Source organism: Nicotiana tabacum, chromosome 5, assembly GCF_000715075.1.
Source record: "Nicotiana tabacum cultivar K326 chromosome 5, ASM71507v2, whole genome shotgun sequence".
NCBI lineage: Eukaryota > Viridiplantae > Streptophyta > Magnoliopsida > Solanales > Solanaceae > Nicotiana > Nicotiana tabacum.
In genome coordinates, this window is record NC_134084.1 from 120,998,232 (window position 1) to 121,004,610 (window position 6,379).

Here is a 6,379-nt window from a genome sequence, read left to right on the forward strand (position 1 = left end):
CTACAATATATCTACAATTCTATATTTTAACTACAATTTATCTACAATTTCTGGAAATATGTCTTCTTCTTCTTCTTCTTCTTCTTCTTCTTCTTCTTCTTCTTCTTCTTCTTCTTCTTCTTCTTCTTCTTCTTCTTCTTCTTCTTCTTCTTCTTCTTCTTCTTCTTCTTCGAGTTTCAATCTAAAATTCAGTCAAAACCAAGTCTAATCTTCACCAAAACCCCTCAAAATTGAGATATAAACTCCTAAACATATTCCAAATTATTTACAACAACACCCAATCCAAACAAATAATGATTTTTGAAAACCCAAATTTGAATTCAAAGCTTTCAAGCTTTTTAATGGCTATCAATGGTAGAAAATATATGGAAGAACAGATGAAGATGAAGATGAAGAACATAAATCTCCTTTTCGTTTGATTACTGGAGCTTCAGTAGCTTGCGTTTTTTGAGAATTGTAGTTGAGTGAGAGAAAAGAGATCTCTTTCCGTTGAGGAAGGAGAGAATTACGCAGCAATTCTAATTTGATGTTGACAGAATCACACGCAGATCTGGTGCCTTCATTTTAGCGTATTTTTTATGGCAAAATCTACCTATTTTTGGATTGGTATATAATTTATAGTAAAAGTGTAGACTACACGGGTAAATAACAAATTATGAACATTTTTGGTAATAAAGTTTGATATATGGTATAGATAGGTAAAAATCCCTTATGAATTTGTCCAGTCAAGTCGGTTGATGGAATTGTACTTTTCAAGCATGTCGAAAGTGTCTAAGAAATTGTTAACTGACTGTTTCTTAAAAAAGATGTGGAAATCTGATGAGGATGCATTAAAGATTGTAGTATTATATTTCAATTTCCTGTTTTCTATTACGAATGATTATTTGATAACAAAGAATGATTTTCTGTTGGTTGAATCTGGTGATTTTGAGACTTTCCCTTGGGGAAAAATGGTTTTTAATGCTACGTTGGAGTCAATGAAGGATAAGGTTCGTAGCAGGAGAGAGATGTACCGATATGGTGGTTTGCCTTTGGCATTCCAGTGTTGGTTTTATGAATGCTGCCCCTATACTCGCAAAAACCTCGCTTACCGGATTGGAGATCTTGTGCCACACATACTTAACTGGAAAGTAAAGAAGAAGGTGACGTTTAAGAGGTTGAGGAAAGAGTTTTTTCTTTTAAGTCAGGGGCTAGTAAAAAATATACATTTCTGATTCATAAATTATATATTTATGATACATGAATTATGCATTTCTGATACATGAATTATGCATTCTGATACATTTCTGATACATTAATTATGCATTTCTGATACATTTATGATACATTTGATGATTGCTAACTTTTATTTATTTATTTGTAGTTGGTGTTTGGTAACATTTCTCCAACAAATTATGAACAAACAAGGCTTTAATTGCATGACTTTGTCCCGGTTTGTGAAGATAACAATGAGATTCATATTGAATCTGGAGTCGTGGCTGAAGTTAAAACAAAGAAGCACTCCAAAGATAAGCCGGAATCACAATCTATCAACAATGAGAATCCGGATCCACAGTCCAGTAACTTGAATTCAAGCGAGAAAGAGTTGAAACTTTTGAGAAGTGAAATCAAGAAGGTACAATTCTATTTTGTCTTTGAGCAGTTCTGACAACTTAATTGATATTCAGTTTCACTTTTCCTTTTATAGGTAAACGACAAGGTTTCATCTTTGGAGAACTTAATGATTTCCTCATTTGAAAAGGTTTTTAAAGCTCTAGGTGTACGCGATGCTTCAAAGGTATTCTCATGACTACGCTTATTTGTTATTTTTACCTTTTACTATAATTTTACAACTTTTTGTATATTTTTTCTGAACAAGGTAATCAAAAAGATGACAACCATTATGATAAGGAAGTTTCAGAGAATAATTTTGGTAGTGAGGAAGTTATGGAGAAAAATATTGGCATTGAAGAAGTTGTAAAGAAAAATGTTGACAATGAGGTAAGTCTAGAGCAAACTGTTGATGTTATGGAGGGTGTGGTGAAGGATTCTATACAAGATGGTAAAAGTAGTGAAGGAGTTGGTGATGACGAAGCCTGGATTGAGGATGCCGAGCCTGAAATCACGGCAATCACCCAACAGTTTTGTGACAAAAATACTGCTAATATAGGGAGTTTGGTGGATGATTCTGTACAACTTGGTAAAAATAGTTGTGAGGAAGTTGGTGAGGACAATAGCTGGAGTAGTGATGCTGAGGCTCAAATAACTGCAATCACCCAAAAGTATTTCAATCAAAATATTGTACATGGTGATTATTTAGGAGTGGAGAAAAATATTGCTACTATGCAGGAAGATCATATAGTTGTTGTTGATCATGACACACCTGAAATGAACCCTAGAGAAAGGAAACCAGCAGGGGTCATGAAGTCACCATTCATAAACACATTTGACTTTGGTGGCACCATCCAAGTTGTTGAAAATAAGCCAACTAAGTCAAAGAAGCCCATCTTGACTATAAAGTATCCTTTTGAGGGAAATGTTGACAATCATGTTGATTTCAGAGTATTGTGTAAGTGGAACACTTTCATCAATAGAGGCTTAAGGACTAATGCGCCGTAAGTTTTATGTTTCAGTTTTTTTTTTCTTTTTTTTTTCTTGTTTATTTTCGTGTTTCGTGTTATGAACCATATCTTTTTATCATGATTCATTAGAGACGGTATTTATACAGAGGCTAGCAATAAGCTAAATAAAATATTTGAATTTGGAGTTGATGATATTGGAGAAAAAAAATGGTTCTTCACGTTTGCATATCCCGGCCTACCCTTGTGTGATTCAGCAAGTCAACGCTTTAACTGTAAAATATAAACTGGTGATATACATTTTTAGTTTTCTCATACTGTAATTTTCTGATTGTGTGTATATTCTTCATATTTCAGCATATTGATGTAATTTTTTACTATTTGAGAAAGAAAGGGAAGTACGGTGTTGATGTTCCAGTAAGATTCACAACTAATAACTGTTGGTTTAACTGCTTGATTTCGAATTTGTACAAGGAGTTTTTGGAGAAAAACAGAGACATGAATTTGATTACTGAAACAGATCCAATTGTTGAGTATATACTTGGGTATTTTTTAATATGTAATGTTCCTTGGTCTACTGTTGATGAAATCTTTTTCCCTATAAATCTGTCTGATAAGTGGCACTGGATATTGGCGAGATTGTCATTCAAAGATCTGTGCATTTATGTATATCATTCCATGAGTGGCGTGCGATAGAATAGTGCAGTTCGTAGATCAGTTGAGCCATACTTAGTGTTGCTCCCATATTTCCTTCATCGTATTGGTTTTTGGGACACAAAGGAGAATCCTATGGGAATCCCTGCCAATGATCCTTTTGAGATTCATGTCGTTGATGGGTTGCCAACGCAAGATAACACGTAAATTATTATTGAATATTTCTGATTCTTATTCATTTTTTGTATATGAATTCCTATTTGGATATTATCCTAACTTTTATTCAATGTTTATGTGCTACCTTGTATGTAGTGATTGTGGTATTTATGTTGCTGCATTTGCTGAGTACATCATTCAAGGCAGCTGTATTCCTAAAGCTATTATATTGATGGGATACAGAACCGATATGGTATATTTCTATGGGATTATGGAGTGAAGAAACAAAAAGGATATGCAGCTAGTGATGATGAGTCTACTGGTAGATTGAAGGATCAGATAAAAAGGATAACAAGAAAAAGAGCAAGTCGCATTCCGTTGTTGATGACAAGTCTTTGAAGGATAACAAGAAAAAGGGCAAGACGCATGCCGTTTGTGATGACAAGACTTTGAAGGATATCAAGAAAAAGAGCAAGTTGCATGATGTTGGTGATGACGAGACTTTGAAGGATATCAAGAAAAAGGGCAAGTTGAAGGGCAAGATGAAGTAGTTTGGGATAGTTTAACAGAATACTCACATGTAGTCTTAAGATGAAAGTAGTTTGGTTCTGATATTGTCTATGATTGGATGCAGTTGCATACTTATATCACATTTTATGCTTTTTGTTTGGGATGTCTTTGAACAATATGTTTGAAATGTTAATGTTGAATATTACTTTTAATTGGGACTTGTTGTGTAGTTTTCAGTTAATAGTGAAATTATGAAAATTTCAGTTTTTGTGTAGTTTTGACTTTTCTACAGTTTTAGTTTTGTAATTTATACAGTTAATCTATTTCGGCAGCTTTTGCATTTTCGACAGATTTTGCAAATTTAGCTGGTGTTGCTAAGTTGCTACAGGAAGTTTTGTGAATGATGTTTTGGGGGCAGCTAACTGTATATACACTGCATAGCGACGGTCTATTTTTTATAGTGATATCTATCTATATATTTTTTGGATAGTCACAGTCTATTGTATGTAAATTGTATAAATATACAATTTCTATTTTGTATATTTAATTGGTAATCCCTCTTTTTGTATATTTTTTGTATAATGACATCTATTTTGTATATTTTTTGTATAGCTATAGTTTATTTTGTATTTTTTTAGTATAGGAACAAAATATTAGATATAAATTGTATAGTGACAGTCTATTTTGTATATTTTTGTATAGTAACAGTCTTTTTTGTATATTGTCATCTATTTTGTATATTATTTTGTATAGTGACATCCATAATAGTATTTGAAATAAAACTTCTACCAATACTTTCATTATGACAAAAAGTAGCATCTTAATTCATACATCAGAGAGAATCTGATTGCAAATCTTATTATTTTTCCAATATTCTAATTGCAATATGCAGAAGAAAAAATGTTACAAAATACTAAATCATTGTAGCAGCATCTACTAGTTGTCTTGAGCATTCCTGCATGTTCTTCTGTTATGTCCTTGTTATCCACACAGTCCACATGTAACAGTTTCAGTATACAGATATTAATAAAGTCCCTTGCGTCGCGACTTCGTCGGTCTTCCTAGTTTGCCCTTCACTATCGGTGGTAGGACCACATTATCTAACACCTCTGTTGGAAGGTCCCATGTAGTTTTATGGGGAAGTGGATTAACTGACACTTCATATGTCTTCTTGAAGTATTCCTTGGTGTAATAGGCAGAACAATATTTGGGTGCTTCCATGTGTGTGTAGTCCAATACTGCCATAGCATGTGGACAAGGAATCTTATCCACTTGAAATCGTTTGCACGAGCATTATCTTTTTTGCATGCAGACTATGTTCCGCCTTTGTTCAACATCCATTACGACATATACATAATCGGTTGAAGGCTTCACCTAAATTTAAATAGATATCATTAGTAAAACTAAAATAGGGATATGACAAGTATTAATGCAATTTTGTCAAAGTATGTTACTCCGGCATATGAAGTAAGCCATGATAAAAGAATATTTACCGTCATCTTCTACTACAAATAGCTATTTTCCTTCAGTACTTCATGATATTTTTTTCCTATGCCAATAAATGTACTCATTGCAGTCATTCTATTTGTATTATTCCATTCCATAACCAAATTCATAATGTAATCTAGCAAACTCATGATTGGTAGCTCTCTTGCCTCTCTGTTCCTTGCATTGAGTGACTCGGCAATATTTGAAGTCATCACCATGGATCTATTAACAGTGGAATGCACTATAGACCACTTTTCATAACCAACTTGGAATAGGTAACCCCTTACCCTTTTATCAATGCTGTCCATATCTTCCATGAGGTGATTAAAATCTTCAATTTTATATGCTCTGGCCATTGCAAAAAATACTCCCTTCAGTCGGTCATGGTTCTTCTTGAGCTGCTTCTTTATGTTATTCCAAAGATGAAAGATGCATACACAGTGAGATACCTATGGATACACAATCGAAGCACCCCTCAATATGCTTGCATGACGATCCGATACGATGCACATCCTTTCCCTTTCTCCAAAAGCCTGTCTAAACATTTCAAAAAACTATTCCCAGGAAGCATCATTTCAGAATCTACAACAACGTATGCTAGTGGAAAATTTTTTACCTGGTTAAGCAAATAAGAAAGCATCCACATATTATTTTTATTATACACAGATAAGAACTATCTATACCATATATAATTATTATATGAGTCTGCAACATATTCACCTTCCGCATCTTGTGCGCTAGCTGTTAACATTGTTCCTCTATGTGATGATTTGAGGAATGTCCCATCAAACACTACAATAGGGTAACAGTATTTCCATCCTATGATTGATGCATTTAGTGCGACAAAAACATACATGAAGCGCCCGTCCTCTGATTTATGTAACCTTGTGACAGAACCAGGATTTGTCATATTTATCATATACAAGTGACCCGGCAGTTTTCTATAAGATTCGCGTGGTATCCTTCTTAGTAGTTCAAACAACTTTTCTTTTGTTCTATAAGCTTTTACGTAA